Consider the following 19,107-nt stretch of genomic DNA (forward strand, 5'->3'; position numbering starts at 1 on the left):
GTTTGACATTATTCTTGCACCATTGGAAAGGCCTTTGAGTGTAGCACAACAATAGAGGGTCTACATGAGTGAGTAATTTTTTACTCCAAAAAATGTATTTTAATTCCTCAAAATGGGAAGGTTTTGAACCCAATTCTCCAAACTAGGACCCACTATTAAAATGACCTTATAAGTTAATTCCTCCATTTTTTTCCTCTCAAAGCATCAAGATAGATGGAAACTAATATAATGATCCAATCCTGATCACTTAAAATTCCTAGAACACACACATATGTTTTAGAACTTCTAAGCAACATGGAGATCTGCAATTACTATTACTTTAGGATTACTTCATCATTAAGTAATGTAACATATTTCACTTATAACCTTCTAAAACCATACCATGAATAGAGAGTGATAATTGCGCCAAGAGGCACATTTTTTTTTTAACACAGTAGGTTACTTTTTATATATCGCAAAAAAGGAAAGGAAGCTAGTTCCTTGTACATTCAGAGGAGGGTTGATTCAATTGTAGTGCGCAAAATGGGAGCACAATCCCCACAACTACACTTACAGCCTTGTTTCTGTAGACTTCAAAAACTAAAGTGACATACTGCCTTACATATTGTCCTAGTAACAAACTATATTTGCACTGCATTGAGAAGAGAAAAATAAACACATTCACCAGAATTGGTTAACAGATTCTTCCTGCTGGGGGTGACGCTTCTTGCTGTACCTGGAGGATGTTTCCCCTTGCTGGCTTTGATTTAGAGTTTTTATGTACTCAACAACTTCTTCCAGATGTTTACATTTGTCCTTTAGTTCTTATATTTCAGCTCTCTAGAGATCAATATCTCTTTGCTTGTAGACATTTACACAGTCTTCATCTCAGCTCTAAGGTCCTTCAAGGCTTGGTTGAAGTGACCAATCATGAATCGGTTGGCCCTACAAGTTGGGAAGTTGTCATTCTTTTCTGCTTTCTCTAGAGGATTGCAAGCCATTTGATTACTCTGCTTTTCTATGATGACTTTGATTTCTTTATACCCGGTGTGAGCCCTGATATTTATATGACCTCTTATTTTTCTTCTATTGTTGTTGTCGTAGATCTGACTTGTGAGATATTTTTCCAGAGTTTGAGAAAGATAGTGGGGCAAGAACTCCACAAAGGCCTAGATTTGAGGTTGCCACAGTGTGGAGAAAAGGCTCTGGATTTTGATGGTGATGGAGTAAAGGGAGTGTTGATGGATGAAGCAGGGAGGAATGGGACATTGGGCAGATAGATGAGCAAAACAAACAGCAGAAGAAGGTCGTTGTATAATACTTCTGTGAGCACGATTTAAGTAGCTATAGTAGGAATAAAAGAGACAACCTTTGGAATTGCGTCCTTTTTCTTCTATCTGATTGCAAAGGAAGAAAACATTATGGTCCTAAAGGCAGCCAACACTGGTTTCTACGTGGGTTTGTTGAGAGAGCAAAGTCCCCAACCAATGATTAATGCATTTGAGGAGACGGATGGGAGAGTCAGAATAATGGAGTCGGCTGTAAGCAAAGGGCTTTATTCTAGTAGCTTCAGGCTTACTACAGGGTTTTTGGCAAGATAGCCTAGAAGATGCAATTCGATGATTTCCAAGTGAAGGAGATTTGCGCGAGCTGCTCCTAATTTATTGAACTTAGAAAGGAGGAGAGACCTGCTACTTTAGGTAACCATCTTGTTACGAATTGTCTAGGAGCCTGCAGAGATGTCCGTGGAGACCTGGTTGATACTTACATTACAATTTTGGTCCTAGCATTTGTGATTTACATGATAGAAACCGTCTTCACTCAGGAGAGAAGGACATCTGAAATCTTGATTCATCATATAGTGAAGCTTTTTTAGAATCTTGAGGATCATGCTCTCTGAGCGAGGCTGATTACACTTGAGGAATTTTGCTGACAAATATTCTTTGTTTTCCTCATGTGATCTTCTTCTTGAATTGATATGTGGATTCTTCTTTTTTATTCCCCCCCTATTATTTTCCTTGTGGTATGCTTCGAATATGTATATTCTTTCTCGATCCTCCTTCTGGGTGAGGGGGTCATGGTATACTTTCTTCATAAACTTCATTATTCTCTTTAACAATCCCAACTGGTCTGTCGATTGCTTTGTTGGCGTGGCTATCAACATCCTTATTTTGGTTTCTCAGGACATGCTTAATGGATATTTTTCCTAGACTTTTAAAACTTGTTCTGATCCTTTGGAAGATTTTGTTAATGGCAGTGCTTTTGAAATCCCTTTCAGCTTCCAATGCGGCTATTATAATAGCTGAATCCCCTATTATTATAGGGTCCTTAATTGCATTTTTGTTTAAAAGCCTTGTGCCTAGGAGAAGGTTGTATGCTTCAACCCTGTTGTTTGTCATTTCTCCAAGGCTCCATTCATAAGTTATTATTTTTTTCCCATTTGGGTCTATTATGACTCCGCCGGCCCTTGCTTTACCTGGGTTATTTTTGAAGCTCCATCAAAAAAAAGAATGTGTCTCTTCTGTTCTTTCATCCATTCTGCAAAATCTTTGTCCTCAAGTCTTAATTTCCATTTCTTGTTTGTGCGGATTTCTTTATTTTTTGTTGTAGCTTCTATTTTGTTTTCTAGCATTGCTTTACTGTACCAATCTTTCTCTTCTTGTTGCAAATTGTTCTGGTCCATTTTTGAGATTCCATTTGTACTTATTATCTCTACAACTTGGCTCTAAGTTTTTGCTAGGATCTTTCCTAAACTTGGTTTTCGATCTTTGAAAATGCATTTGTTTTGGGCTAACCAAATTTTCCAGCACGAGATTGAAGGGAGACATTTCCATATCCTGTTTATTGTTGCCTTTTTTTTCTTTGTGTACGAGTAGCTTTTATCCCAATTTTTGTGAAGAGTTGTCAACTGAATTGTTAAATTTATGTTTATTTCCAAAGGACTTGTTGCCTGCTTCCAGCACTCTCTTGCCACCATACGATTTATGAAGTGGTGTTGGATGGTTTCTTCCTCCTTTTGGCACACAACACATTTTGAGGGTCCTTGTATTCCTTTTTTCTTTTTAATTTTCAGACGTAAGAATTTTACCTTTGAGGAGGGTCCAGGTGAAGACTTTGATTTTGGGCAGGCTCTCTGATTTCCAAGCTGCCTTCCATAGGCTCCAATCATTTTGGCTGTGAAGTTTTTGGAGGAGGTTGTACCCTGATTTCACTGTGTAATCCCCTCCATTTGGGTCCCAAACAAAGTCGTCCTGCTCTTCTATATTGATGGGCGCAGCCCCTATCAGATGAAATTTTAAGATTTCCCACTTACTTATTAGTCTTGGTGGTATTGCCAGCGTTTTCCATCTTAACCAATTGTTCTGATCCCATTCTGAAATAGAATAAAGAGTGTTAAAACTTTTCTCTTCCATCCATCTTTGAAGTCCTCTTCAGTTATGTTGCTGATTTAGTGGGTTTTTCCCCATTATTCTATCCTCCCAGATAGAAATTGTTTTTCCATTCCCTATATTTTTGGAGATTTGATCTTTGATAAGCGGGATTATCTTTTTAACCAATTTCCAGATTTGGGTGCATGGCCTGTCTGGAATGATATCAGTGATCAGCTTTGTTCTATGACAATTTAAGTATTTCATTGTTAGAACTTTTTCCCACCAGTGACCTTTCCCATTTATCATTCTCCAAATTATTTTTGTCCCTAGAGAAATATTCATTAGTCCTGGCAGGCGAATTGCTATACCTCCTTTTTCATAGGGAAGAGTGACTTGCTCCCATCTGACAAGGCTGAATTTTTTATTGTCTTGTTTTCCTCCTTGCCAGAGGAAGCTTCTAATTATCAATTCCATTTGCTTGTGGGCACTTATCTAGGCCATAATGATTGCGTACTGATAAATAGGCAGGGCCGAGAGAAGAGCTTTTATCAATGTCACTCTTCCTGCCAGATTGAGCCACATCACTCCCCAGTTCTGAATTTTTTCCTTCATTCTTTCCACTTGCTTGTTCCATGCTTCTTCTTTTAATACTTCCTTTTCTAAGGGCAGTCCGAGATAAGTGAAGTGGCTCCAATTTATTTGTAAAGGAATTTCCAATATTTGAGAAATATGCTGCATTATTTTTGATGGGGTATTCCAGCAATAAATTCTGCATTTGGTGTTGTTTAGAATTCCTCCTGAAGCTAGGAGAAATTCATCCAATACTTTTTTGAATCATCTTGCTATAATGCAGGATGCCCCACCTATTAAAAGGGTATCATCTGCAAAAAGAGAGTGATTTATATCTTTGACTCCTCTCGTTATCTGGATACCAGTGATTTTTTTCTCTTTTCTCTAGTTTTCCAGCAAAGCACTCAATGATTCAGCCATGATAATGTACAATAATGGAGAAAGCGGACAACCTTGCCTCAACCCAGCTTTGCTTTGAAAAAAATTACTAGGCCTTCCATTAATTAAAGGAGCTATCCAAGGATTTGATATACAAGCCTGGATAATCTCTATGAAATCTGTTGAAAAACCAAACTTTTTGAGAACTGCTACAAGAAATTTATGGTTAACTCGGTCCATGTCTAATTTAACAATCATTCCTCTCTCCTTTCTTTGGATACTACTTTGAATGGCTTCCTGAATAATTATCACATTGTCTATGATTTGCCTCTTTGGGACAAATCCTCCTTGATTTTTTGATATTATTTCCGAAAGAAATTTTTTCATTCTATTTGCTAGAATTTTGGTGAGAATATTATAAGACGAGTTGCAGAGGGAGATTGGCCTATATCTGTTGAAAGTTGTAGGATTGGGTTCTTTGGGAATGAGAGCTAGGAAGGAGGATTTTGTATTTCCTCCGATCTTTTTTTTTTTTGGAAAGCATTTTTGAGCATTCTCATTAGATATCTTTTGATAATTTCCCAACGTTGCCTATAAAAGGCTATTGTGAACCCATCTGGTCCTGGTGCCTTATCCGGGTGGAGGTTCCACACTGCTTCTTTGACTTCTTCCTCAGTGATTTCTTTGTTTAATTCCCTATTTTGCTTATTACTGATTTTTTTTTCTATATGCTGCAAAATATCTTCATTAACTGCCTGTTGATCACTTATTGAGAGGAGTTCTTTGAAGTGCTTATGAGCTGCGTTTTTTATTTCTTCAACTCCTTTTATTTCTTGACCATTTACTTGAATTTTTTCAATTTGATTTTTTGACCTCCTTATTTTCATTGTATTATGAAAGAAAGCTGTATTTTTATCTCCGGATTTTAACCAGAGACATCTTGATTTCAATCTGCTTTCCTCTTCTTCTTGCCTATTTTGCTTGTATATTTCCAGATAGATTTCCTTTTCTTGTAGATGATCTTGCTTACTTTCTTCCTTGTTCTCTTTTTCCTTGCACATATTATCCATTTTTATTTGCAATTTGATTTTCCTAGCTTTGTCTCGGAGATCATTTTCTCTTGCCCAATTTTTTAAGTGCAGCCTTAGGTTCTTTAGCTTAGTTTCCCAAACATACTGGGGAGATCCTGTGACACTTTTTTTCCAGCTGTCCTTAATTTGTTTGCCAAATTCTTCCTTGTTGTCCCAAATTGGATTATACCTGAAGGGAAGAGGTCCTTGATTTTCTAATTTTCCAAAGGTTAGCACCATCGGCTTGTGGTCTGAAGCTGAGTTGTGAACTATTTTACTTTTCACAAGAGTATAAGCAGCTGCTATACTTTCATGAATAAGAATTATGTCCAACCTTTCTTTTATGTTGTTTTTTCCTATTCTCTTGTTATTCCAAGTGTATTTCCCATTACTTGTCGGAATGTCTATTAATTTTTGTTCTTCTATTATTCCTTCAAGAGTTTCTCTTGATGAATCATTGTGGAAGATTCTGCCAAATTTTTCTTTTGTATTTTTTATCAGATTTAAGTCTCCTCCCAGTATTAGTTTCCCACTTCGTCTCTCTTCTATTTCTTCTTTAACTGATTTCCATCATTGTTCTTTCTCTCTGTAGTGGTTTGATGAGTACACATTTATTATGCTATACTGTTCTTTTGTATTGAGGTTTCTCAACTCTGTTCGGACCCAGTGGCTGCTGATTTTTGGGTTATTAGTTCCCAATTTCTTTTGTCCCAAATGGTGCTAATTCCTCCTGATGCTCCTGTTGCATCTAATGCTATTCCTTCATAATTTTTTAGTTTTTGGATCATTTTTTTATTTTCTTGCTTGTTTATTTTGGTCTCTTTGATCATACATATGTCTGGTTGTTCCTTGGCTAAAATGTCTCTGACTACATTGACTTTAAAGGAGGTGCCAAGACCGCGACAATTCCAAGAGACCACTATCATTATTTACTGTTGTGTTGGTGTGGTCCTCCCTTTCCTCTTTGCTGTGTTTTTTCATGACTTCTTATTTGTTTCCCAAGGAATGAATCCATTGGTTGTTGCGTTCCTAGTGCCATTTCTTTAGCTGCTGCCTCATCTCTGATTTCTTTATTGGATTTCCTTCCTACTTTTTTTTGTTGATCCCAGACTTGAGGGATTTCTTTGGCTTTATTCCTGGTTAGAATGCGGTCCACTGAGGGAGGAGGTGGAGAGGATATAGGATTGGGGGAGGATATGAGAGCTAAGGAGATGGGGTTTGAGGGTGGTGATCTGGGAGAGGGTGGATCAAAAGAGTCATCCAATGGCTCAAAGGGATTCGGGGTTGTGTGATCAGGAGGAATAACCTTCACTTGAGGCTGAGAGGTTGTTTCGTTTGCTTCTTGGGACTGATAGGTAGCTGATGCGGTCTGCTTATTGGTTGGTTTTTTTCTTTTCACTTGTTCTCATGTATGTTCTTGTTCTTCTACATTTTCATGCTCTAGTTTTTTAAGACACCTATTTGCAAAACGATTGTACTCATGACATACCTTGCATTTAAATGGTATTTTTTCGTAATCCAGCTGCTGAATGTGTGTCCACTGATCAACCTTGATCTTTATTTCCTCTGGGAGGCCTTTTCCGAGATCTACTTCCACACATATTCTCGCACAAGCGTGCATGTTGTCTTTTGGCTCACATCTGTCAATGTATTTTCCCACTTCGTTTCCTATAGCCTTCACCGATTCATCTCCCCAGCAGTGAAGAGGAAGATACGGGAGCGTGACCCACACAAGCACTGCATTTGGGACATCCATCTCTGGATCAAAATCTGGCATCCACCTGTTCAGGTATAAACCTTTGGAGTCCATGAAGTAAGGTCCATTTCTAAATATCAGGTCTCTATCCTCCTTTGTTTCAAAGAGAAAGGTGTAGTATCCCCTTCCATAGAATCATATTGCTCTCTTCCCCTCTGTGGTTGCATTCCAGTTTCTTTCCACCCATTTTTGCACTGATTTGGGTGAAGGCCAGAGCCCTGTGAACTGTCGAACAAGTCTACGTTCTGCCAGAGAGATGGCTGCTCTTCTAGGGAGTGCTGGAGGGAGAGATTTCTCTAGAATATTTTCAAGTTTCTTAACGAATTTATTAATTGATGGCCTATTTCTTGGAGCTCCATTCTCAGCGATCAAAGATGTGAAGGCTTTTGCGTTTTCTTCATTCCCTGGATGTGTGGAAGAGTGAGGATCTCCCTCCTCAGAGGGATGCATGATCTAGTTGGCCTCAGAAGCAGGATGCTGCCGAGACAGGGATCTGCAGGGGCAACGACGGCCAGGTCAAAGCAAGAGGCTAGGCTGTTGCGCGCGTGTACGTCTTCTGCGCCAAGACGCACATTATACAACACACTATAAGGGTGATGTGTGATTTCGTCTGCGCTCAACATGGAGTTGACACACGTCGTTTTAAAAAAAAAAAAAAAAAAAAAAAAAAAAAAAAAAAAAAAACAAAAACAAACAAACAAACAAAAACAAATGTTTAGTTAATAAAAAAATAACATTGGCTAGAAAATACTGAATTATTTACCATTAGTGATATTAGATTATGAAAATAAAAGATGGATCTAGGCTGGTTTATTTCAAAATGGCATTTTTTAATTTCTTATTGTGTTGGAATTATGAAATAGATTTATGATTTAACAATGTGATTAACTTCTCTGAAAAAAAGACTATAACAACACTAAATTTAATAAGTAAAAAAAAAAATTATATTACTTACATGGGGAATATTTGTTTGCATAGATATAACACAACGAACTACGGCAACAACGAAAATCTGAAAAGGGTTAGGGTTTCTGCAGCCTAACTGCTCCACACTTGCACCCTACCTGTCGTCATGTGGTTACCTTCAATCACCTTCACCGTGGTGGTTCCCGTAACACGACTTGGCTCACCGTAATGGCCTTGTAACCCCGTCTTCGCCCTGTTTTTACTGCATACTTGCCTATTACCCAACATTGCATTGTGGCGATGGTTACGATAGTCCTGGAGGCAGCTCGTGGAGATCTCCTCGGAACATTCATGGAGTTGGACATAGTGGATTACTCGGAGGACCCATTGGAGGATGTTAACATCTGGACAACTCCTCACTCTGTCGTTGAAGACCTTCTCCCCTTCTGTTGCGATCTAACGGCCACCATCACTAGACTGTGCTCGATCTCGAGACCCTCCAGCTCCATTGTGACATTCTCCGAGCCTCCTCCGGTACGGCGGTACCATCCTCCCTGCCACAGTCTCCCTCCGAATTTAAATTTGCGTCTGACTACCTTCACCCTAATCCCGCGGCTGAATCTTCGCATTACTCTCCCCCCCCGTCTATCAGCTCACTTAACAACCCTCCCCCCCCCCCCCGGCAACTCGACCTCGGTACAAGGAACCCCTAAAGCAACATCATCAGCGACACCTCCATCGAGTAGCTACTCAGCAGTTCCCCCACTCTCGGAACCTATCCCTACAGACGAACATCTCAACACTGAAAACCCTCCCTCAAACCCTTCTCCGCTCGAGGAATGACCAGACTCCTCTGAAGCCGCTGCTAGGCCAAGTAAGAAGAGCAAGTGCTTCAAGCCCAAAGGTGAAGACGTCATCATCAGGCTTGGGGAAGATATCTAGTGGGGCGACACCATGGATACGACGGACCACGTTCTAGTTGGAAGGATCTGAGGTAGGAGCTACACAGCGGCTCGATTGAAGCTTTGGACCTCAGAGGTATGGGGGCAGCACCTGGTCAACCTTCCCTTTGTACATACTTTTTTTAGGGGTTGGTTCACTCTACGCTTCGCCAGAGTCGAGCACACGAATTGGGTCTTCTCCTCCTTCTGGCACTTTGAACACGCCCCAGTCCTCCTCCATCGCTAGAACCCTCTATTCGATCCAGAAAAAGAACAAATAGGAGTCAGGCCTATTTAGGTTTGGCTTCCGAGATTGCCCCTCCAATTCTGATCGGAGGACATATTTTGACGCATCGGCAACACCCTTGGCACATACCTTGAGCACGATAGGTGGTATTTAGCTACTGGAATGATGGTTTATGCCAGGGTTTGGTTCATCTAGACACGAGGGGGGATCTCAGGAGCATATCACATTACAATGGAGATCATTCTCCTGACAACAAACCCTAGATTATGAAGGAGTCTCATTCCAATGCAGATGATGCCACAAGGTGGGACACCTTTTCAAGGACTGCCCCTTGAATAGGAAGGCAAGATATGGAGAAAAGGAGAAGGTAAATCCGCAGAAAACTCACAATCACAGCGAAGCCCCCCCTCAGCTGAAGAAGCAGTAAACTTGGCACAGGCGGATGCAGAGAAGGCACCCTCAAAGGAGCCCAGGAAGAAGTGTGGGAAAGCACCATTTGGGCCACCCTCTCCTCCTCTTACCAGAGCAAGGGTGATTGTCAAGGCTACATTCTCCACGGGTATGTTGGATTCATCCTCCTCCTCTGCTTATTCTATTGCTTCATCATTTTACATTGCATAAAATAATGTTCAGCTCTCTGATCACTGCAATATCCCTCCTATTACTCTGGCATCTCCCTTAAAACCCTCTTCTCCCACCATATCCTACACCCTGCCATCTTTTCCTGAGGACCCCCCTGCCATCACTTCCATTCCTGCACCTATCCATCCATCCACCAGATACCCTCTACATTCTTGGATATGATCACAGGCTCCTGATTCCCTGGGTATAGGCCTGATTTCCTCCCCCCCACCTCTGAAACAACCTCAAGGCAGACCCTCCTCCTTATCCAAAGCCGTTCTACGAGTTGGGAAAGAGAGCGTTGCTGGCAGATAACATTCCATCAACTGGGTACTTGGAGCAGTGAATACCCTTGTGCACCCCCCTCCATGAAGATGCTATCCTTCAACTATCGAGGGTTGGCTAGCCCTGACAAAAAACTAGCCATGCGAAGAATAATAAAATCTGAGTTGATTGATGTCATCTTTCTACAATAAACCCTAGGTCAGGATAGTGTTATCACACACATCCTCGAATCATGGCTACCAGGGTGGACTTTTCACTCTCTTGATGCAATTGGTCGATCAGGGGGTTTGGCTCTGGGAGTTAACACCCATACCATCAGAGTCTGTAACATATGGGGAAGCCCTGGGCACATTGGAGCAGACATATACTCATTAGAACTCGATACAGAGCTCAGGATTATCAATATCTATGGTCCCTGTCACAATAGGGAAGAATACTGGAACAAACAGGTAAAATCTCATATCTTGCAACTGGATAAGCTCATTTTGGTGGGGGGCCTAAACTTTTCCATTGGATTCACGGAATCATGGGGGCATAATACACAAAGAGACATCCTCTCAGAATTTTTTGAGACCATTCTGGAGAAACATAATCTTGTTGATATTCCCTCCTCCAAAATCCAACCTACATGGAGAAACAACAGATCAGGCGAGGATAGCCTATCTAGGAGACTAGACCGATTCCTCATTAAGGAGTGCCTGCTGAACTTGGGATATGGATTTAGACAGTGGGTTGGTTCAGGGGGCATATCGGATCATAGGTTGATTTACATGGAAATAAGGGGAGGTATGTACAAATCTAGGGCCCCCTTCAAATTCAACTCTACATGGCTAAGAGACGCAGAATACATCAGGCTAGTCACTGAATTCTAGAAGACTCGCCCCCTAGAGGTAGGAAGGAGCATCTCAGAAGGGTTTGCTCAAAACCTGAGAGAACTAAAGAATCTCTCCAAAATATGGGCACACAAAAAGCGAACCCTAGAGGACCTTATCCTTAAGACTATTAAAGAAGAAATAGAGGCTTTTGAGAATGATCATAGAGGGATTTACTCCTCCCCAGAACACAAAGACAAAATTACATCCCTTCTAGCTAAGAGGAGTCAGATACTTAAGGATCGGGAGGAAAGTTGGCGACTGAGAAGCATAGCCATTTGGCTTATGGAAGGGGATGATAATACCAAGTTCTACCACAAATTTGCGAACGGGTGCAAAGCTATAAATACAATCTGGTAGCTAACAAATGAGCAGGGTGAAACAATGAATACCTTCCCTAGATTAGCTGCCCTGGCTACATCTCATTTCAGGAACATTTACAAGGCCCCTCAAAATGCTACTCTAGCTGAAATCATGAGAACAGCTCAGTTGTTTCCCAGGTTCGTCGACCAGGAGGATGCTTTGGAACTGACAAAGGAAGTCACTTTGGGAGAGCCACCCTAAAATGGTTCAAACGAGATAAAAGCCCAAGACCGGATGGATGGAATGTGGAATTCTACCTGGCTTTTTTTGAAATTCTTGGAGGGGACCTCCAAAAAATTATAAAGGAGTGTAGATCCAACAGAAGAATGTATGAGGCCTACAACTCAACCTTCATCGCTCTCATCCCCAAATCTAACAATCCCACCTCCTTCAATGACTTTCAGCCCATTTCCTTGTGCAACTGTATTTACAAAATCATATCCAAGATCATAGCCAACCGCCTCCGGCCGATCCTGTCCAACCACATCTCAGCTGAACAATTTGCTTTCTTGCAAAACAAACAAATCCATGAGGTTGTCAGAACTACACAAGAAATTATGCACTCTATCCAGACACAGAAACTTAAAGGTATGGCCCTAAAAGTAGATCTATCGAAAGCCTTTGACAGAGTAAATTGTCTCTATATGAGAATGATTTTAACTCACTTAGGATTTCCATACGAGTTCATAAGATGGATTATGTGTTGCATTACTAATGTATCATTCAGTGTCCTTGTAAATGGGGCGGCATCGCCCTTCTTTCACTTCGATAAAGGTCTCAGGCAAGGATGCCCACTGTCCCTGTTACTTTTCTCACTCATCATGGAAGGGCTTAGCAGAATCTTAAAGGAGGAACATCGTTGGAGAAGACTAAGAGGTATCAGGATCGCAGATGGATGCACATTGACGCACTTACTCTTTGTAGACAATGTTCTACTCTTCCTAAATGGGATTATTGGTGATTTGACCTCACTACAAAACACTTTCCCTATCTTCCTATCGGCCACAAGCATGATGGTGAACAATGCAAATTCCACCATATCGGCTATAGGGTGCTCCCCATACGAGATACACTATGCCCTGCGCAGATTCCCTTATACCCTACTGCATCTAGAAGAGGGTCTCAAATACTTGGGCTACAGATTAAAGCCTCTCGGATATAAGAACGCAAACTGGATATGGCTCATCACCAAGATAGAAAAACGGCTTAACATTTGGTACCACAAATATTTATTGAGAGAAGGCAGATTGATCCTCATCAAAGCAGTTCTGGAAGCAACTCCAGTGTACTGGATGTCGTTAGCCTGGATACCAAGGGGAATCCTTACTAGAATAAAAAACCTATGTTGCAGATTCTTGTGGAAAGGGAAGTAGCCGGGGAAAATATTTGCCTGGACCAATTGGGAATCCCTAGCTCTCCCAAAGAAATGGGGGGTTTGGGGAATCAAAAGCCTAGGCACTTTCTCTACAGCCTTGGCAGCCAAATTAGGAGGTAGCTAATCACATCACATAGCTTATGGACAACGGAGGCCATCTAAATACACTGCTCCTCAAAATCTCATGGAATGGCTATGACAACCTCAGTGGAATTATGTTGGCAAATCAAATATATGGAAAGCGGTTCTGCAAGCAATGCCTCTTATTAGGGATGGTCTTACATGGAGAATACAATCGAGAGCAGCGGTCAGGATAGGGACAGACCCATAGATCGGGTGTGGAAATGCTCACAGGCTCCCTGAGGAGCTAAGAACCCATCTCTCTACCAGGGGGATCACTCATCTTAGCCACATAGCAGACAGAGATCACTCAACATTTGCACAACAAGCTTGGAAAACTGGGAGGGTATTGCAGATCCCTCTTCTATGGCAGCAGCATTGGAAGGAATACATGGAGGCCCTTACTGAATCACATATTAGAATACTGGAAGGAGAGGATGAGCTAATTTGGGCACCAAAAAAGCACGGGAAATACTCACCAAAAGAAGGTTATATAGTTCTAATGGAATCAAAAAGACCTCCACTATGCGAAACTTGGTGGAGCAGCATATGGAAATTAAAAGCACCTCCCAGATCGAGGCTCCTCAAGTGGACCATTCTGAGGCACAAGATCCCCACAAGAGATAATTTAAGCAAAAGATCCTTCCATGGACCCTTCTGGTACGGTCTATGTAAAACTAAAAATGAAACTATGGATCACCTCTTCCTCTTGTGCCCGACCATAAAAGAGATATGGAGTTCTATACTCTCTCATCTACCCTCGCTCCCTCAATGGCAGGGCATGTCAGTTCATGAGGCTTGGGAAGCATGGTGGGCTGCCACCTCCTAGATGAAAGCCAGAAATATCCCCATTCTCACATGTTGGGCTATCTGGATTGCTCGAAATAGATACATATTTCAAAACTCTCCCCCCTTCTGGTCGACTATAACAGCCTGCATCTTATCTGACTACCAACTCATTCCCGAGGATGAATCTAGCTCTACTCCCAGGCACATTATCCTTGAAAAATCAATCATACACACCCTGGGCATATTTTGACGGCTCAGAACAAGACATTAGATGTGGGGGTGGTACCATACTACACCTCTCGAAATCTCATTCTGTCAAAATTCAAATGGGACTGGGCAGAGGCACTAACAATTTTGCTGAGCTTATTACAGCCAAATATACCATACAATTTGCACTAGAAAAACATTGCCGAAACTTACAACTATTTGGAGACTCAAAAATTGTATGTAATTGGATAAACAAAACTGCAAATTGCAATGCATATTCTCTGAGTCATATCATGGAAGAAGTCCATAGACTCATCAATATTTTTGACACTTTTGTTTGTCATCATATATATAGGGAGCGAAACACATTGACCGATCTACTATCCAAGGAAGCAACGCACAGGCCTATAGGGACATGGAGGATAGTGGAGCAGAAGGACGGAACCTTCCATCAACATTACCATAGACCTTTTATAGACATATTAGATTAACTAGCTCTTAAGGAGCCTGAAAATATTTTTTGTTTATCTAATTTTATATATGCATAATGATACTAGACTTATATATGATAGTTTAATACTCTCTGCGTAGAGTAATCATTTATCTTATTTTGAAATCTCAGTGATAGTACAATGTCTCCCTGCGTGGAGTACACCTCTTTTTGACTACTCAACCATGATGCGCTTTATGCGTCACGTACAACATATGTTTTTGCATCTACAAAATGTAATTTTCTTTGCTTAATGAAAATTACGACTTTTCCAAAGGAAAAAAAAAAAAACAAAAACAAAAACAAAAAACAAAAAACAAAAAACAAAAACAAAAACAAAAACAAAACAAAACAAAACAAAGCGAACTACTTTTAAACTAACAATTCTTAAACACCACAAAGTAATGTTCCCTTTTGTTCCAATCCACATTAAATTCCTTATTTTTTTATCCCTACTGAAAGGCAAGAATTAATTTGGGTGACAAAAAAAATAACAATTTATAAAGTTCACCTTATAAATTATTTTATTTTATTTTTCATATTTTTATTTACATTTTATTAGTTAATAATTTTATAATCTTAATAAATAAATAATAATGACAATGAACCATATAAATGACATATTAATATCAATCCCATTAAATGTTAAATTTACAAATTTACATATTTTGATGTATCTCTATTATTTACTGACTTACATTATTCCAACTAATTCCATGGGCCTCCAAATCTCACGCCATGTGAACTCTATTTTCTCCGAAAACATGCAATAATCCCACGTACAAAGAAATGGTAAATTCACATGGCCAGGCATCCCATACGTCTAGATTATATTAACCGAAGGCAAGGCATAGATCCATACGTCTATAAAAAAGTATTTAGCTTTTTTTAAATAGTTTTTTATGTTTTTAAAAATACCAAACATATGTTTAACAAAATAATCTATATATATATATATATTAATAACAAAATACTTTTTCTATGAAACTATATTTTTATTTTACTTAAATAATTATTTCAATATATTTTAATATTTCAAATCTCTATTATTAACCAGCCTAGATATATTTTAATTCTGGATCTATCAAGCGCATAAAGATCAAATCTCTCCAAGTGCAAACCTCTCTTTTGAGTGCAAAACTTGAGGAAAGGTTTGCACCTTGAGAGATTTTATCCCTCTGATAGATCCATCTTAACTCCGGATCTATCAAGCCCCTAGAGGGATCAAATCTCTCGAGGTGCAAACCTCTTTTTTGAGTGCAAAACTTGAGGAAAGGTTTGCACCTTGAGAGATTTTATCCCTCTCAGAGCTTGATAGATCCGGAGTTAAGATGGATCTTGGTTGGTTTCAGTCATGTGCCGCCAAAGAAAATCTAACGAACATATAATTAATTTTGTCAATAATATGTAAATTCATCTAATATTAATATAATCATTTTAAATATGCTAAATAAGTCTCAGATTAATCTAGTTATTTTAATTTTAAATTTGCATGGTTAGCTCAATTTTTTGTATGATTACTTTTATCAATAATATGTAAATTCATCTAATATTAATATAACCATTTTAAATATGATAAATATGTCTCAGATTAATCTAGTCATTTTAATTTTAAATTTGCTTAGTTAGCTCAGTTTGTTGAGATGATAAATATTGTTACACTAAAAAATGATGAAATGAAATTTTTGAATGTAAAGTGACAATGTAATAATGTTGAATGATAGAAAATGTGAATAATAAGAATATAGTCAATTACAAATAGTCTTCATTGTGATTAATCTTAAACTATTTTCTTCTACTATTCTTATTGTCACCCTTGTTACTTTTGTCATCTTTTCATACCGATTGTCATCTTTTCATATCAATTATATGAAAAGGTTAGGTTAAATTGTAAACCATTTAAATCTTTAGCTCGAGCCATTGTAGTAAACATCATATCGTGTCTCTCCCTCTCCAATATTAATAGGTTGAATTACTATAACACAAAAATCAATGTACATTGTTAATAATTTTTTATGCTTACATTGAAATCAATGCACAATGTTAATCCAATCACTTTAAAACTAATGCACCATCATACATCCATTTACAGCAAATCAGAAATCAACATCTACACTGAAATAAATGCATCTAATGCAAGCAATCAAATAAGATTAGAAAACAACATTTACATTGAAACCAATGCATCTAATGCAAGCAATCAAATAGAATTAGAAATCAACATTTACACTCAAACAATGCATCTAGTGCAAGTAAAAAAATAGGATTATAAACCAACATCTACACTGAAATCAATGCATCTAGTGCAAGTAAACAAATAGAATTATAAACCAACATCTACACTGAAATCAATGCACTAGTGTAAGCAATCAAATAGGATTAGAAATCACCATCTACACTGAAATCAATGCATTTAGTGCAAGCAATCAAATAGGATTAGAAATCATCTACATTGAAATCAATGCATCTAGTGCAAGCAATCAAATATTATTAGAAATCAACATCTACATTGAAATCAATGCATCTAGTGCAAGCAATCAAATAGGATTAGAAATCACCATCTACACTGAAATCAATGCATTTAGTGCAATCAATCAAATAGGATTATAAATCATCTACTTTGAAATCAATGCATCTAGTGCAAACAATCAAATATCATCAGAAACCATTTACACTAAAATCAATGCATCTAGTGCAATCAATAAAATAGGATTAGAAATCACCATCTACATTGAAATCAATGCATACAATGCAAGAAATATTCTTCCCTCTCTCCCCCTCCATATATATCTATATCTCCCTCCATCTCTCCTTTTTTGTCTCTCTATATAAACCCACCAAACTCACACACGCTCTCACTCCATATCTATCAATCTCTTTGTCCCTCCCTCCCTCTCTCCATCTCTCTCTTCTTCCCTCTCTTCACTTCCATCTATATATTTATCTCCATTTGTCTCTCTATATCACCCCCAAAACATACACTCTCTTTCTCCAATCTATTTATTTATCCCTCCATCCTCTTCTCCCTCCCTCTCTCTCTCTCTTCCCCTTCTCTCCCTCTCCCTCGCTTGTATCTCTTCCCTTCGGTTGTCCTGTCTCCCTCTCTCTCCATCTTCCTTATCACTCCCTCTCTCTCTCCACCTTTGTCTCCCTATTTTTTCTTCTTACCTCCCTCTCCCTCCCCCCTCCAACTCCATCTCTCTTTCCCTCTCTCTTTCCCTCCCTCTTTCCACTCTCTCACATCCTCTCTCTCTCTTCACCCTCCAACTCTATCACTATATCACTCCCTCTCTCATATCTTATTCTCTCCCCCATTATCTCTATCTCTCCTTTTTTGTCTCTTTATCTCACCTCCAAACATACACACTCTCTCTCTATCTCTCCCTTGTCACTCCCTCTCTCTCTCCACTTCTCACTCTCTAAGTATTTCTTCTTTCCTCCCTCTCTCCTCCTCTCTCCCTCCTTCTCTCCTCATCTCTCTCAAGTCTACTCTCTCGTACTTCCTCTCTCTCCCTTTCTCTCCTAACTCCCTCTCTCTTCCCCCATCACTCTCTCTCTCTCTCTCTCTCTCTCTCTCTCTCTCTCTCTCCAATCCTCTCTTCCCCCATCAATTTCCTATCTCTCAAGTCTTGTATCTCATTATTCCTCTCTCTCCCTTTCTCTCCTACCTCTCTCTCTCTTCCCCATCACTCTCTCTCTCTCTCTTTCTCTCCCCCCATCATTCTCTCTCTCTCCAATCCTCTCTCTTCCCCATCACTCTCTTTCTCTCTCTCCAACTATGTTACTATATCCCTTCCTCTCTCCTTATCTTTCCCCTTCTCTCTATCTCTCCTTCTTTGTCTCTTTATCTCATCCCTAAACATACACTCTCTCTCTCCATCTCTCCCTTGTCACTCCCTCTCTCTCTCCATCTCTCCCTTGTCACTCCCTCTCTCTCTCCACTTCTCACTCTTATGTCTTTCTTCTTTCCTCCCTCTCTCCCCCCCTCCCCCTCCAACTCCATCTCTCTATCCTTCCCTCTCTCCTCCTCTCTCTCATCCTTCCTATCTCTCCCTTTCTCTCCTACCCTCCTATCTCTTCCCACATCTCTCTCTCCCCCTCTCTCTCTCTCTGCCCTCCAGTCATGTCACTATCTCCCTCCCTCCGTCTCCCTCTCCCTCTCTTACCCTTCTCTACCGATCTCGCTCCTCTCCCTCTCTCTCTCTTCATTCCTCCTCTCCCCTCTTCTTTAGTTTATCTTCATCTCTCCCTTGTCACTCTGCCTATCTCTCCACCTCTATCACTCTATGTCTTTGTTCTTCCCTCCCATATATATCTAGAGTTAATATATATCATGATATATTAATATATATTATAATATAATGAATTTAATATTGTATTAATCCAAAGTTATTAAATTTAATAATATTAATATTATAATATATTAATATGAATATTGGATTTAATAATATTATTATTATTAATCTTTTAATATTAATATTAGGGTTAATAATATTTTTTTGCATGGTATTAATAATAATTTGGCCCATGGTATTCGACCCATAGGCTTCACCAAAATAAAACCTCTTTTTTGAGTGTAAGTATAAAGAGGTTTATGAAGTAAATATAAAAAGAGGTTTATTTATTTACCATACCTCCTGGTTTATTTATATTTTTATTTTTTTGTCATATCTCTTTTATTTACCATGGTATTTGGCCCATAAGCTTGGTATATAATTAGATTAATCTTATTTGATATATTTTATTTATTTACCATACCTCTTTATA

The 19,107-nt window shown here is 39.3% G+C and overlaps 1 protein-coding gene across 1 annotated transcript in view; it reads left to right on the plus strand.

Moving 5' to 3' along the window:
- The window catches only part of PES1 (Esterase/lipase/thioesterase family protein), a 774,423-nt gene that overhangs the window by 248,436 nt on the left and 506,880 nt on the right, over positions 1–19,107 (plus strand). The window lies entirely within an intron of this gene.

Source organism: Pinus tabuliformis, chromosome 2_1 (genome assembly GCF_031772625.1).
Source record: "Pinus tabuliformis cultivar Carrire ecotype Pingquan chromosome 2_1, CPIR1, whole genome shotgun sequence".
In the NCBI taxonomy this organism is placed as follows: Eukaryota; Viridiplantae; Streptophyta; class Pinopsida; order Pinales; family Pinaceae; genus Pinus; species Pinus tabuliformis.